Source organism: Rhipicephalus microplus, chromosome 8 (assembly GCF_043290135.1).
Source record: "Rhipicephalus microplus isolate Deutch F79 chromosome 8, USDA_Rmic, whole genome shotgun sequence".
Taxonomy (NCBI): Eukaryota; Metazoa; Arthropoda; class Arachnida; order Ixodida; family Ixodidae; genus Rhipicephalus; species Rhipicephalus microplus.
The window spans coordinates 87008869-87026117 of record NC_134707.1 but is presented as its reverse complement, the minus strand read 5'-3'; positions in this window follow the sequence as shown (position 1 = coordinate 87026117).

The following is a 17249-nucleotide window of genomic DNA, read 5'->3' as shown; positions in this document are numbered from 1 at the left end:
TCAGGCAGCAGTATATGCGTGCCTGCCTGTGCTCCGAAACGCTGAGTCCTCCTCGTGGTCGCACGATCACTTTGTAGTCTTCTGCCGGTAGACGAGGAAGTCTGCTTGCATTAGCAATTTGTCGTATGGTTCGTTCACCTTTCCACTTGCTGTCCCCAGGCGCGCCCGTCGGCGCAGCAGCGTCTCTTAGCATGGTTCTCTTCGGGCCTGAAATCCCTCCAGATGTTTTCGTGATGTTTCTTCTGCGGAATTCGCACCATCCGGCGTCGTTGGTAAAGTCCTCCGGTTGCATATCTTCTCCTTCCACGCTTACAACCTCCATCGTGGTGCTAGACGCGCCGTCGAGGCGTTCCGGGGTCGCCCCAGGCGTCCTCGTCGACGCGTTGGACCTAGCTCTCCCCGCCGCTGCGGCGGCAGACGCAATGTTTGATCTTCGTGGCGACTCAGAATTATCGGTGTCAGTGCCGAAAAAGCGGGCCCACCTTGCAATAGTTGGTATCCAGGTGTTCGGCTGAACTTCCTCCGTCGATTGGCGTAGAGACTTTAGCCAAGTTTTGCAATTTTTTAACAAAAATCATTTGAAAACTGCGGAGCCTACACAACGTGCGTCCGCACTCTGCGACTCCTAGCGTCCCTCCTCCGAGAATGCGCAAGAAAAATAGGAATCCAATCCTCCTAAAGAAACTTGCATCTCAGCCCAAGGCGGAAATTAGAAATGCAAGACAAACTTTCTTTTTCACATACGTTTTCTCACTTCATGACGAATCAGCCGCAAAAATTTTGGCGTTTTTTGGCACGGCCTGAAAACCCAACGACTGAAGTAGAAATTGAGGGTACTATCGTAAAGGACGCGCAGGCCGTTTCCAATGCTTTCAATAGGTATTTTCAGTCGGTATTTACACGCGCATGCGCACCAAGCAGCCCTGTTGCTCCGGTGCATCTTTTTTTAATTCCCGATGTCGTTGTCACTACGGAAGGTATTCTGAACCTGCTGTTGCAGATCGATGTTAAGAAATCAGTGGGTCCTGACAATATTTCAAATGTATTCCTTCGACGCTACGCAGAGCAACTATGTCCATTCTTTGAAGCAATTTTTAAAGCATCCCTGCTAACAGCTTCTTTACTTGCAGACTGGTTGTGTGCAAAGGTAATTCCAATTGATAAAGGTGGGAGCAAGCTGTCCATAGAAACATTCAGGCCTATTTGGCTAACTAGCTGCTGCTGTAAGTTATTGGAACATGTGATCAACAAGGCCATAATTACTTATTTAGAAGATAACAAATTATTGCACCCAAACCAACACGGATTCCGTAAAAACCTGTCTACCGTTACTCAACTCTTGGAAATAACGCATGACTTCGTAACTACTATTAACTCACAATTGCAAACCGACTCCATAATTATAGACTTCACCAAAGCTTTTGATAAGGTGCCTCACAGTAAATTCATTGACAAACTTGTGTCTATTGGCATTAACAGTAACATAATAGCATGGATAAAAATGTATCTATCAAATCGAAGCCAGTATGTAACCGTAAACAACACAGCCTCTGATTCATTGGAAGTTTTTTCCGGAGTACCACAAGGTTCTGTCTTAGGACCCATCTTGTTCCTAATATATGTTAATGATATCTATATGTCCCTTGAGCCTAACGTTAAAATGAGATTATTCGCTGACGACTGCGTGATCTACACCACTATCCGCACAACTGATGACCAGCTTAGACTTAATACCACACTAGCTAATATTGCATGTTGGTGCCTTGAATGGGGAATGGAAATTAACGTGTCAAAAACAGATTGCCTTAGCATAACTCGCAGAAAAACAATCCACCATTTTAGTTACAATTTGGTCGGCACAAACATTGCAAGAAACGACGCTGTTAAATACTTGGGCGTTACCTTCACAAGTAAACTGAAGTGGGATGCACATATAAGCAGCACATACACAAAAGCCTATCGCCAGCTAGGGTTCCTGCGTCGAAAACTTGCATTGGCGCCTTCTAATGTAAAACTGACAGCATATAAATCTCTCATAATGCCGATCCTCGAGTACGCCAGCATTGTTTGGAACCCCCACCAAAAATATGTTTCCAACAAATTAGAAATCGTCCGACGCAAGGCCCTTCGCTTTATCTATTCTAAGTATTCGAGGCATGACGGTGTCACTGAGCTGCGCAGGCGGGCATGTTTGCCAACCCTTGCAGCCCGTCGCCGTGTCTCTTCCTGAAAGCTTATTTTTCTTTTGTATTACAACGGTTTAAACATAGATAAAGACAACTATATAAAGCCGCCTAACCATCACTCCCTTCGTACCAACCACAATAAGTGCATCAGACCATTCATGTCACGCTGTGACGCTTTTAAATATTCATTCTTCCCGTCAGCAGTGGAAGAGTGGAACAAATTGCCACGTTAGAATTGTGGGGTTTAACGTCCCAAAACCACCATATGATTATGAGACGCCGTAGTGGAGGGCTCCGGAAATTTTGACCACCTGGGGTTCTTTAACGTGCACCCAAATCTGAGTACACGGGCCTACAACATTTCTGCCTCCATCGGAAATGCAGTCGCCGCAGCCGGGATTTGAACCCGCGACCTGCGGGTCAGCAGCCGAGTACCTTAGTCACTAGACCACCGCGTCGGGGCACAAATTGCCACGTGAATGCGTTAATCTTTCCTCTACAGATTCATTTGTTCGGAATGTAGAAAGCCTGTTTTATGAAGACTAAAAGAAACTTTTGTTTTTTTTTGTTTTTTGATGTTTGTGAGCGCTTCCGAACACGCTGATCACTGTACCCCCTGCTAATACCTCGATGTTTTGTGACCTGTCCATGATTTTGTACAATTGCTTTCATCGTTCAAGTTTTATTTTCACCATCATCTTGTGATTGTGTTTTTTTTCTCCGCTATGTGCGATATTGCCTGGTTTCTACGCGACTGTGTATATTTGCCCGCCCACCCTGTATGAGCCTGAGAAAGGCTTACAGTATTAAATAAAATAAATAAATAAATAAATAAATAAATAAATAAACTAACTCGCCGTATAAAGCGACTTCGCAAAGGTTGCCCTCTTTTGTCAGTTGCGCGATCACCACTGCTAAATTCTTTGAAGTGTACTTTGAAGGCGAAAATGCAGGAGGCGAACATTTTCCATTTCCACAATACATTGTCACGGTTTATGGTACAAAACCCGACCAAATTCTGGAAGTCTATTAACCCGAAGTCATCTGTTCAGTCTTGCTTCCTTATAAATGACCAGTCATGCTCCAATTCTAACACTATTGCAGAAAGCTTCAACAACTATTTCAAGTCCGTTTTCTCTCATGATGATGGCACTATCCCAGATTATGCTTGCAACTTTGTTCAGTCTACAATTCCAGACATCACAATGTCTTGTTCAGGTGTTCACAATTTGATACTAAAATTAGATGTGACTAAAAGTTCCGGTCCTGATGGCATTTCCAATACGTTCTTGAGGTGGTACTCTGAATGGTGCGCTCGTTACTTGACTGTCATTTTCAATAAATCGTTTGCGTCGGCCACTGTTCTTATACTTTGGAAGACAGCTAATGTTGTCCCGTTATTTAAATCTGGCAATAAGCAGCTCATTCCAAATTATAGGCCAATTTCCCTAATTTCAACAAGCTGTAAACTACTGGAACATATCATTCATAAACATATTGTTGAGTATTTGGACGCAAACAACCTTCTGTCCCGGTGTCAGCATGGCTTCCGAGCTGGATTTTCTACAACAACGCAGCTCCTAGAAATCACCCATGACATTGCCACATCGCTTAACAAAAGGGGTCAGACAGACGCACTTTTCAAAGACTACTAGAAAGCTTTCGACAATGTGTGCCATAAAAAACTTCTTCTAAAGCTTAGTTCCTTTCTTAAAGATTCTAAATTTCTCGGTTGGATTGCGGATTACTTGCGTTCTCGATCTCAGTTCGTTACTTTCAACCAGGTGCAGTCATCCCCTGTTGAAGTCACATCCGGTGTGCCGCAAGGCTCTGTGCTAGGGCCTCTCTTGTTTATTATATTTATTAATGATGTTGTTAATGTCATCTCTGGAACCCCTTAAACATACGTCTGTATGCCGATGATTGTGTACTGTATAACTGCATTACTACCTTTCATGACCAGTCAGTCCTCAACAACGTATTCTCGTTATTCTGTGATTGGAGCTCAACGTGGCAAATGCCCATAAATTACAAGAAAACTGTAGCTATGACTTTCTCAAATAAAAAACAGCCTCTCAGTTTCAGTTATAACTACAATGGGTCCACCCTAGCACATGTGAGTGAATTCAAATACCTAGGCATCACCTTGACACATGACCTTAAACGGGGCAAACATGTTGATCAGAAAACTTGTCAAGCTCTAAGGAAACTTGGTTACTTAAAGCGAAGATTGAAAACTCGACAAAAGATTGTAAGTTAACTGCCTACAAGACACTAGTGAGACCGATGCTCGAGTACGCCTCTGTGGTTTGGTCGCCTCATCTTGAGCAAGATAAAAACAGCTTAGAATCTAGCAGAATAAGGCTATATGGTTCGTTTTAACCGTTATGATCAGGACTTCTCCCCGTCTTCACATGCTCATTTGTTGTCACTTCATTCACTGGAACACCGCCGTACACGTGAGAGTATTATCTTGTTACACAAGATTGTACACAAAATGACCCGCGTTCACGCGCCCTTATCTTTCGCTGATATACCAGCGCGTACAACAAGTAGTACAGACGCTTTGAACCTTTTACCCTTCAGGTCTCGTTTGGATTGTTTCAAATTCTTTTTTTTTCCGCATGTGGTGGAAATTTGGAACAAGCTTGATGGTGCATTGTGTAGACTGAACACTGTAGAGTTCGGGAAAAATTTTATGTGTTAGTCACATAAATTTGTGCGCACTATTGTTTGTTTCTGTGCTTTCGTTGATTTTTCTGTACCCGCTCCTGCAATGCCCCAGGCATGGGACAGCAGTACTTGTAAATAAAATAAATAAATAAATAAGGGCTGTGGGTCTGTGTGCGGTGTTAAAAAGACCAGTAAAAGATGCAACTTTTGAGTTGAACTCGACCACAAGAGGTTCTTTTAGTCAATGGTGGACTGAAGAGCGCATGAAGAGCTATAAAAAACGTAAAGCGGCATCTAAACAACTGCTGGTCAATCAATGTCCAAAAAATTGGTGTGATTACAAATTCGCAGCAACAGACACAGTTAGTACAGCAATAGATGGCTGTAATATCAAACGATAGGATAATCCTTCTAGGGCTGAAAACAAAAAATCGCTCTTCTGATTTCTAAGTCGCAAAAGATGTTACTACCCACTGAAAATATTGACTCTTCTGTTCTTTCCCCCCGTGAACTCTCTGATTTAGTAGAAAATATTGCAAAAGGGCTCCAAGATACATTTATTTAAACTATACCAGTGCACATTGTGAACCCATTGGTGGGCGAGGATATCGAGGAGGTTACTTCAGATGAGCTGCCAGAGATAATAAGACAATTATCTCCTTCAGCACCTGGACCAGACGGGGTAACAAATGCAATGGTAAAAGTAACATTCGAGATTTCTCCAACTGAATAACTTAATCTGGTTAGTTTTTCTTTGACAAAAGCTTGGATTTTGGTCCTGAATTGGTCTTGCGAGGTGGCAGGACCAATTTCTTATGTTACAGGAGTAACAACACGAAGGGCTCGGTATGGGCCTGTGTAGTGATTAAGCAGTTTTTCTGACAAGCCACTTTGACAGGTTGGAGACGAGAGCAGGACCAAAGAACCGGGCGGAAAGTGTACGTCGTGATGTCGTTGGTCATACAAGCGCCGTTGCTTCTCTTGAGAGGTCAGAAGGCGAGTACGGGTGATTTCGCGTGCGTGAGCGGCCCGAGTGATAGCGTCCATAGCATATTCACTGGTCAGTGCTCCAGGGGATGGTATGACGGTGTCTAGAGGCAATCTTGGTTCTCGGCCAAACAGTAGAAAAAATGGAGAGTAACCGGCAGTGTCATGGCGCGAAGAATCGTAGGCAAATGTGACGTACGGCAACGCGAGATCCCAGTCGGTGTGGTTGGTAGAAACATGCTTAGCGAGCATGTCTTTAAGAGTTCGATTTCGGCGCTCCGTGAGTCCATTGGTTTGTGGTTGGTATGACGTAGTCAGCTTGTGTCTCGTTTTACAGGACTGCAAGATGTCGGCTATGTATGACCTTCGACAAAAAGGTGCGGCCACGGTCTGTAAGCAGCTGCCTTGGGGCTTCGTGTTGCAAAATCACGTCCTTGAGAAGGAAGTCGGCGACATCTGTGGCGCAGCTTGGTGGGAGAGCTCGTGTGATGGCATAACGCGTGGCGTAGTCGGTGGCCACGGCTGTCCACTTGTTACTCGAGGAATACAAGGGAAAAGGGCCAAGTAGGTCCAAGCCAACGCGGAAGAACGGTTCTGACGGAATATCAAGTGGTTGAAATTGTCCGGCGGGAAGTGTCGATGGCGTTTTGCGGCGCTGACATTTCTCACAATCCGCGACATATTTTCTGACCTAGCGTGCAAGCCCTGTCCAGTAGAAGCGTCGGCGTATTCGGTCGTAAGTGTGTGACACACCAAGGTGACCAGCAGTCGGAAGGTCATGAAGTTCATGTAGAACTTCCGAGCGAAGGTGTTTCAGAATGACAAGCCTGGCAGCAGAGCCGGTCCATCTGGCTCTAAACTTTGGTGGTATAATACACCATCGTGGAGCACGAATGAGCGATCGGAATGACTAGAAGATGGTGATTCGAGGCGCTCAATGATAGCATGCAAGGACGCATCATAGCGCTGCTCGTTACCAGTGCATGTCATTTGCGAAAGAGAAAAGACGCAAGGCTCAGTGTCGGTGTCAGGCATAGTGCTCGACTTAGCGACCGGGTAGCGGGGCAGGCAGTCTGCGTCCTGATGTAGGCGTCCGGACATGTACGTCACCGTGTAGGTATACTCTTGGAGTCGCAGAGCCCAGCGCCCGAGCCGGCCAGTAGGATCCTTCAGTGACGTAAGCCAACATAGCGCAAGATGGTCAGTTATCACAGAGAAATTAGTGCCATATAAATATGGACGGAACTTTGAGACTGCCCAAACAAGAGCAAGACATTCACGCTCCGTAATAGAATAGTTGCGCTCAGCAGCTGTGAGGAAGCGGGTAGCGTAGGCGACAACTCGTTCGTGTCACCGTTGGCGTTGGGCTAACACGGCTCTGATTCCGTGACCACTAGCATCAGTTCGAACTTCTCTCGGAGCGAATGGGTGAAAGTGAGCCAATATGGGTGGAGTCGTCGGTAGCGTGATTAGGTGAGAAAAAGCAGCAGCTTGATCGGTACCCCATGTAAATGTGAAATTTTTCTTCAGAAGCTCTGTGAGGGGTCGAGCGATGGTTGCGAAATCTTTCACAAACCTTCTAAAATAGGAGCAAAGTCCTACAATACTCCGGACGTCATTGGCTGACTGGGGTACAGGAAAACTGGTGACTACACGAATATTCTCGGGGTCCGGCTGCACACCAGAGGCGTCGAGAAGGTGGCCTAACACTGTAATTTGCCGGCGTCCGAAGCGGCATTTTGAGGAGTTTAATTGAAGGCCTGCAGTGCGCAATATGTCGAGAATAGCTGACAGACGCTGAAGGTGGTTCTCAAATGTTGGGGAATATACAACGACATCGTCAAGATAACAAAGACATGTTGACCATTTGAACCCTTGTAGCAGAGAGTCCATCATGCGCTCGAACGCGGCTGCGGCGTTGCAGAGCCGAAACGGCATAACCGTGAACTGATATAGGCCATCTGGAGTTACAAATGCAGTCTTCTCTTGGTCTTTTTCGTCGACAGCAATCTGCCAGTAGCCGGAACGCAGGTCTATTGTAGAAAAGTATCAGGCGCCGTGGAGACAATCGAGAGCGTCATCGATGCGGAGTAAAAGGTAAACGTCTTTTTTCGTGATTCTATTCAGATGACGGTAATCCACGCAGAAGTGCCACGTGCCATTTTTCTTTTTAACGAGCACAACGCGGGACGCCCAAGGGCTCGAAGAAGGTTCAATAATTCCTTTGGCTAAGGTCTTGGTGACTTGCTGTTGAATTGTTTTACCCTCGGTGGCAGACACCCGGTATGGTCGCCGATGAATGGTATGAAAATCATCTGTGTTAATGTAGTGCTTGACGAGTGAAGTCTGGCCGAGTGGACGGCGGTCGATGTCGAATATGTCGCGGTATGAAGCCAGAAGGCGGCATAGCGCGGTTGACTTCTCAGGTTTGAGGTCCGGGGCGATCATGGAGCGTAAGGTCGCATCGAGGCACGTGGCATCCTGCGAGTGATGTGGGTGCTCGGGACATACGTCTGCCGTAAAACAGGTGACGTGATCGTTAATTAAGGGCCTTAGCGTGGTGACCGAAATTCGTAGGGGTAGCACTTGTTTTATGAAACCAAAATTGATAACAGGTAAATATGTTCGGTTAGAGGCCATGCTTACGACGGAGTGTGGGACAGTAATGTCACGCGCCAGGAGAACATCAGTAGTCGGCGTCACGATATAGTCACCGTCGAGCACGGGGGAGGGTGTTGCCGATTCAATGAATGTGAGAGCTTTAGGTAGTATCCGGAAGAAGTTAGTGGTGCACAGGCTGTTCTTGAGTTCAGGGTGAGAATCCGGGAGTAGAGGAAGTTCTGGGCAGATAGTACCAGCGGCACAATCGATCAGGGCAGAATGCGTCGATAGGAAGTCAATGCCGAAGATTAAGTCGTGCGGGCAATTTTCAAGCACCGTAAATAAAACGGGGACATGGCGGCCGGCAATACTAACACGAGCAGTACACATTCCAGTGATGGCCACAGTTCCACCATCAGCGACACGGAGGGCTTTAGCTGCTGCAGGCGTGAGGACTTTTTTGAGCAGGTGACACAGATGAGCACTCATTATGGACACTTGAGCACCGGTATCGACTAACGCCGTCAAAGAAATACCGTCCACATACACCTCAATCAAGTTCGTATTAGTGGGGAGCGTTAACGGAGGATTTGGATCATTCGCAAGCGATGCAGCACTACCTCCCGTAGCTGCATGATCTAGTTTTCCGTCCGAGAGGATCCATAGTTGACCGGCGACGGACAGCGGCGTGGTTGGGGCGATGGGAAACGGTGGCGTTGAGGTGACGGCGAACGAGCCGTGGAGCGGCTGTTAGGAACGTTAGAAGAAGGGTACACACGACTCGGCGAATACCGACGGAAGTCCTCGTATGGTCGATTAGAGGAAAATGGGCTCCAGTTTGAGGGCGTCCAAGTGCTGCGGCAGTAACGGGAAATATGGCCAACTTGGTGGCAGCGGAAGCAGATTGGCTTGTCGTCTGCAGTTCTCCATCCCGCCGGATTGCGTGATCACGGAATAAAATGTAAGTAATGGCGTGGTGCATTTGTTGTCATTGGTCTGGAGACGGATCGGGAAATAGAGCAGGACACAGGAAAACCAAGCTTTGCAATTTCCTGCCTCACGACGGCTTGAATAACGGGGACCGGCGGAGGCGTTTGTGCGGCGCCATGGTCGAGCGGATGTGGAGGAAATCGTGCCGGACTTGACGCCTCAAGCTCCCGTCGAACTATTCGTGTCACGCTGTCCTGCATGGGTGGTGCGGCAGCGAGATCGGTGCAAGTGGATGTAACAGCCGTGTTTGGTAGACGCGTAAATTGAGGCAGAACACGGCGGCTTTTGGCCATTTGGAAACGGCGGCATTCCTTGACAGTCATATCTACGGTCGTGACGTTAGTGTAGACGAGCAAATTGAAGGCGTCATCAGCGATGCCCTTAGGTATGTGGCCCACCTTGTCACTCTGTCATTTGCTCGACGACTTTTCGGCCCAACGCGAGCACGTCCTGTATGTACGAGACATACGACTCTGTTGAGGACTGCACACGAGTGGCCAGTTCTTTTCGCGCTTCCATTTGGCGACCGGACGGGTCCCCAAAGATGTCGCGTAGTCGCTCCTTGAAGGTATCCCAGCTGGTTAGCTCGGTCTCATGGGCTTCGAACCAGACTAGTGGGGTGACGTCCAAGTAAAATATTACGTTGGCGAGCATCATGATAGGGTCCCATCGGTGTGTATGGCTAACACGCTCGTACATACGGAGGCAGTCGTCGACGTCGAGCCCAGGTTGTGCGGAGAATGTACTGGGATCACGGGGGGTGGGCATCGTCAGGTATGTAGTGGCTGAAGCTACAGATGGAGACGCTGACGGGCTGTTGTCAATGGTAGCCATGGCCGGAGACTGAACGATTCGGCCACTGCGAAGCTTCGTGGTGAAGGTGGGGAACGTTCCACCGCCACCAAATATGTTACGGAAAAGAATAGACACCTTATCGACGAGGCTGGGGATTATATATATTCAAAACCAGCGGTAATGGCGTGCCCGGTTCACCGGCGATCGAGCGGAGACAACTCTTCGTCTTTCTCTTCAGGCACACATGCGTGTCACCCCCAAGAATACCAATATACATGCATGCAGCAATATGATAGAAAGATGGCTCAAAAACATTCATAAGACGCCTAACGTAACGAAAAGTGCACTTCTTGCATTCTGTTTTCTGCAGCCTATCAAAATCTAGTTATATATAGTAATTAGCTCATTCCGTGGTTGAATTCTCTTGAATATTGGGGCATCCTTTGTAATGGTACATTAAATTGGAGAAGCCACAATGATGATCTCCAAGGCAACACGGGCCATGGGGTGGCTGCGGAAGCTCGCAAACCGTAAAGCTGGTTTAAGCAGAGATGCGCTAATAATGATATATGAACTTGATGTGCGGCCTATCATGGAATTTGGATGTGTATTATTTTCTGGCAGTGCAGCCTATAAAAGGAGACCTCTAATACTGCTGGAAAGAGAAGCTTTGCGTTTGTGTCTGGGTCTCCCAAAGTTTGTTGCAAACAAAGTGTTGTATATGGAAGCTCGCCTATCTTCTCTGCTACATAGGTTCGAAATTCTTACTGTGCAAGCATTCCTAAAGATTCATGATTCACACCAAAGACGCTCACTTTACATTTTCATTCAAGAAACAACTTTATTTTTCGAAACACATTGGTGGCGAATACACGCCCCGCTAATAATATTTGCACAGGCGATGCTACAGCAATTGAATGTAAAAACTAAACATATTGGTTCAATACGCAAAATATAGTCAATTCTTAGCATACAATTTGATAACATATTTCCTCATAACACAAAACAATTGGCACATATGTACTTGAACGACAAGTTAGCAGATTATCTAGCTCACATAGAGATAAGCAATATCATTGCGACCGATGCATCTCTATCAAAAGAAGAGGCTGGGGTTGGCATCTTCCCACCTTATTTTGACTGATTCTTTTCGATTCAACTCCCAGATTATACCCCTGTATTCATTGCAGAATTACTGGCTATTGTTCTTGCCCTACGCAAATTGCCCTCAAGCGAATCATAAGCAGTTATCAGTACAGATTCGTTATCGGTATGTAATGCACTTTCTGCGGCAGCAAATGCAGAGCTGATGAATACAGTTCGGCATTTAGTGCCGAAAAACGTAAAAAAACTGCATTTGCTATGGGTACCAGGCCACCGTGGATTAAATTTGAAGAAAATGGCGGAATCTTTAGCAGCAGTATCCCAGAGTTGGCCTACTATCCCAGTTTTGCCAGATAGGGCTTACGTGACGGCGCTAAGGTTCCAAAATGCCTGTTTACAATGAGGAACAGGTAATTTGGATAAATGCAAAGATTTCGAGCTTTTAAGATATTACTGGAATAAACAGTGGTGGGTGTCTCGCCATTTAGAGGTCACTAAGAGCAGATTGCGCTGTACAGTTCCACAACTAAATTACTACCTTAACAAAGCTCGACTCAAGGCAACACTGATGTGCATTTTTTGCAACGAAATTGAAACAATTGAACATTTCTTTTCATTCCGTCGTCTTTACTCTTATCAGAGAAAAAGATTTTAAGTAGCCCCATTACAAAGGCTAGGAAAAAGTAAATGTACCAGTACTTTTATCATTTAGTGGCGCTTCATTTGGTTACTGCCACAGGGATATATGCTCCACTGTGTTGGACTACATCAACGCAACTAAAAGATTACCGTGCTAGTGAACCCTAACCCTTTCAAATGTTTAGTTTATAATCCGTAGTAATGTCTGTCAGGAACAAGAGATGGTTTGACCGCTTGCTCAGCAAATATATTTGTTTATTGGAAGTATTATCTCTGAACTAATTTTTCAGATTGGCTTTAATTTCATTTTAGTTTCATTTAAGTATCCTGCCGCCCGGCTCTTGGCCCATGCCCCTCTGTTGTTGAGCGCCATCTATATGAGGTCATCAGCATCAGCATCAGCATATGTGAGAAAGGGCAGTATCACTTGACGGTAGAGCCGTCTAATGAGTGTACTGTTTAGTGAACGGTGCGACTTAACAAACACGAGGAGGCGGGACGTGGACATTTCAACTTTTCCTTTATTGTAATCAATGTGGGCATGAAAATTTAAGGAGGGGTCAAATAATACGCCTAGAAGCTTAATTTCTTTGTTGTTTGAGAAAAACGCCATTCATGCGGATAGATGGGCGACGTTTTGATGTACTCTTGTGTCCGTTGTTAAAGAACACGAAGAAGGACAGCTCGGCGCTTACCGTAACTTTTTGTTCTCGTGCCCACCCGGATACTAAAGCCAGGACATGCTCAGCCTTTGCTTGTAACCGGAGTCTTGCCGTATCTGTGATAACAATGATGGTATCATTGGCGTACGCCTGTATGTGTATTCCGGGTGGCACGGTAAGATTGAGTAAACTATGTATTACTATGTTCCACAGTAGCGGACTGATAGGGGATCCCTGCGGGCTCCAAATGGTTGTACCAACTGTCTCTCGTGTGACGTTGATTGAAAAAGTTACAGTGCGGTTCGATAAAAAGGATTTGAGTAGGTAGTTTTGTGGACACCTGTGCTTGCGTAAAAAGTTTGAGACTGCAGGATGCCAAACGCTATCGAATGCTCCTACAAAATCAAGAGATAGGAGTATGGTAGGAAGTTTGGATGCCTTGTACGCAGCTAATTTGCTTCGGAGTGTGTACAGTATTAAAGTAGCACTTCTATTATGCGTAAAACCGTATTGATTATTGTGAAGAAGATGATTATTGTGCAGGAAATAATAGAGGTGAGAATTTAGGAGTCTTTCTAATACTTTACTGAAGACAGAGTTCATTACTATTGGTCTATATGGCTTAGGCGAATTGAGCGTGCGACCTGACTTCGGTATGAATATTACTTTTCCTTTTCTCCAAGCCTGCGGGAAGTGTCCGATTCTTAAAGCGGCATTAAATATAAAACAGAAAAATTAAGGATGGTATTCAAATACTCCTTTAATGAACTCGTAGGTGAATCCGTCGTGCCCAGGAGCAGAGTGTAAATTGCCCTGTTTCATCGCACACTCTATCTCAGACATTGTAAAAGGAGGGTCAGAAGTGTGCCATGGGTAAGGACTAGCCACAATGTCACGCATGATAGTGTGGTGCATGTTGTTTTCAGAACAGCTGTTCAGTACTACCAATGTATTGAGTAGGTGCCGGGCGAACTCCATTACAGAAGTTGTGCGAGTGCCGTTAGGTAAATCTAGAGGAGGAAGAAAAGTTACTTGGTGGTGTTTTAGGGACGAAGCTCATTAAAGCGGCACCTGTTAGTCCCTCGTCATGGTCGTAGTGTGTAACCAGACTTACGCTTTGACCTGTCAGGCGGTGCCGGTGGGAGATTTCTCCTGTGCGTTGTTGAACAGTAAAAAATTCGCAATGTGCGCGTTAAAGAAAAAGCCGAATTCTCCTGTCTCTCATTCCCAATTAGCAGCCATTGGCATGTACACTGACTACTATCTGACAAGAAAGGGTCGCTAAGTTATACTCGCTGGGCGTAACCTCCTTGGTTTTAGAAAGGTTTAGCGAGCGTTGGGCTGCAGTGCCATGAGTACAGTGAACTAGTATATACCATGAACTCGGGGTGGTGAAAGGTGGGAAGTAGACAAGAAGCGCTAGCCGTAAGAAAGTGTGCGTGTGCCACCTCTCGTTTTCTCCTTGAAAAGTCCACTGGATGGTGGTGATTCTATATGCGGAATATATGGTGAAAATATGCGAGATGGTGGTACTTGGAGTGTTGAATAGATGGAAGAATAGACACACAGATAGATGCGTGGACGTACGCACGGATGGCTGCACGGACGGACGCAGGGGTGGATGCATGGATGAACGCAGGGGCAGACGCACGGATGGACGTGCGGACGCACGAACAGACGCACGCACGGGCTGGCGGATAGACGCCCGGATAGTCACACAGACGGGCGCATGGACGGACGGGAAGCAAGAACGAATGGACGGACAGATGCTTCGCCCCACTCTCCATCATTCAACCCGTGGATATGCTGCCATTTTTCTTGAAATGCTGCTTTCAAAACATCACCATATGAACATTTCTTAGCGAGAAAGTCACAAATGTCTTTATCAAACGATAATTTTGCTTTCCTGATTTTATCCTGTAGGTGGAGAATGCGTCAACGTACAATTTGCGGTACATGTATCGAAGGAGGTGGTCGGCTGTTCGATGATATCGTCATCGCATAGCCTGAGCACGCTTACGTTCGATAGTCAATTCTTGTGTCCACCAACCATTACCCAATTTTCTACGCGATGTTATGCGTAGTGAGTAACGTTGGATTAAAGCGGAGTATAGAGCGTAAAACTTGTCTATAACCATGTTTAAAGCTTCAGGTGACCCAATTGTTGAAGGCGAGTATCTTTGTGAACCAAGTACCGTCCTTTAATTTGTTAAGAGTTTTCGCTCTTCCTAGATTAGTTAACCGTTCAGCATTGTTGGTATATGCTTGCGAGAGCGAGGATTCAATGTAGTTGTGGCCTGAGAGGGCTGGAATTCAGAGAACCTTCCAATGGTAACCATCGTTTAAGAGGTCATGTGAATTCATGGTTAAATCTATCCATGAATATGCATACGGAGTTGTGAAAGTTGGAGGGGAGGTGGGGTTGTTCAATATGACTCAGTCATTCACCATCACGAATTGGAATACTTGAGAGCTGCGAACATCGCCTATAGACGGCCCCCACATTCTATGCTTAGAATTGAAATTTTCGGCAATGATGATAGTACAACCTGTGAATAATGAAACTACACATTGCAACTCATCCAGAACTGGATCAATAGGTCTTAGTGGCGGGGCATACACAGCCATCAGAATTAATGTTTGGTCACGGCTTTCACGCTTTACTGCAACAATCAAATCTGTTACGTGTATTGGGAATAAATCAAAATTAGTGTTGTGTACTAAAAGCGTGACGTGACGATTGTTTGGTGCGTTGAACTTTGTTAGGGTGTGCGGTGTCCCTAAAACACGGCCTGCGTGGATGTTTGGGTCACACACGAAGGCGAAATTGCAATATTGTTCCGTCGTGCATTCTATCAATAATTTTGCGGCATCACATGTATGGTCCAGATTAGCCTGTAAGAATTTTAAGTTATTGCTGTGAGTCATGATAGTTCTGATCAATTTTAAATGAGAAGCGCGACGCCTTCCCTGACACGAAAATTCCAAAAGCCGAAGGGAGCCTTTTTTCATGTATTACAGTGTGACCCGCGCAACCAGCAAATATCTTGAGGAAATAAATATCGTGCAATGTTGTGGGATGGTAGTTACTTGTAAGTGTGTGCCATCTTGTGTAATTTTGTGTATAAATACGCCATGATTAGAAAAAAACCAGCAAATGGAGCGACCTACACGTGGTCCATAGAAATGAGTCGAAAAGGATGCGTGCACTAATGTAGGAAACCGTGAACACTGCACGTTATAGAGGCCACTGCGTCGCTCTTTGATGTACAGTCGGGTGCGATATGAAGGTAATCGCGTGAGCGTTGACCAAGAGTGAGTACGGCGCCACGGCCCCGAATTCTTTTTTCAGGAGAGGGAAGCAGTAGGCAAGCTTTCCTCACTCTTTTTGCTGTTCCTGAAGCTGCGGTCACTCCCGTCCGAGGAAGGTGTTTTTTATTTCTTTTTTTTCTTTACTGGCTTCCGATAATACAAGGGGATGGTATTTCGTGCAACGCATTCTTCGTTATTGTCACAGGGTCGTGACGTGGCCGAAGACAGGAAACTTCGTGTTGGGATTTAACTGTTTATTTGGGCGAACCTGTGCCCGGTAAAGGGAAAGTCTAATTACAGCAGCAGTCTTGCACAGATAGCAGTCTCGGACTGATAGCGGCGAACGCAGCGTCGGCCTTAGATCAACAACTGACAAGTGGCGAAGCGCGTCGGCATTTATACCCTTGCCGCCTACTGTTCTAGCGTTATCGCTGGCGGTGGCGTAGGTTCCAGAACAATCTGTACCGTTCGCACAATGGGCGTATTCTTATCGAAATGATCTACTACAGTCCGGAATATTCTCGAAATCTGCAGGCGCGGTTTGCGCCGAAAATCGTGTGGTGTTTCGGAACGATAACAAAAACTTGTGAAATGGAACGTGGCATTGCCCCCCTCTGAAAAAGGCATCGTCCCGATGCTTTAACTAAAGATGAAGGTACAATAATAATGCAAGAAAGTACAATGAATAAATTACAATACAACAATAATACAAAAAAACACTGTTTCAGTTTGTTAACGTGCATGAAACGGCTTGAGGCGCGCGACATGGACGACTTCAGGTCGCGATCGGCGTCGTTGAGAGTTCGTGATGCCGTCGGGGACAACCTCGTAATCAAGTGGGCCGAGACGTCGAACCACCTTGTACGGTCCGAAGTACCGTCGCAGAAGCTTTTCACTTAGTCCACGTCGGCGTATCGGCGTCCACACCCAAACACGTTCACCGGGCTGGTATTCCACGAAGCGTCGTCGAAGGTTGTAACGGTGGCGGTCGGTCATCTGTTGATTCTTGATACGAAGACGCGCGAGTTGTCGGGCTTCTTCGGCGCGTTGAAGGTACTCGCTCACATCGAGGTTTTCTTCGTCAGTGACGTTGGGTAACATGGCATCGAGCGTCGTTGCGGGGCTCCTTCCGTAGACCAATTTGTATGGAGATATCTGCGTCGTCTCCTGCACCGCCGTGTTGTATGTGAAGGTCACATACGGAAGAATGGTGTCCCACGTCTTGTGTTCGACATCGACGTACATTGACAGCATGTCGGCGATCGTCTTGTTAAGCCGCTCGGTGAGGCCGTTGGTCTGT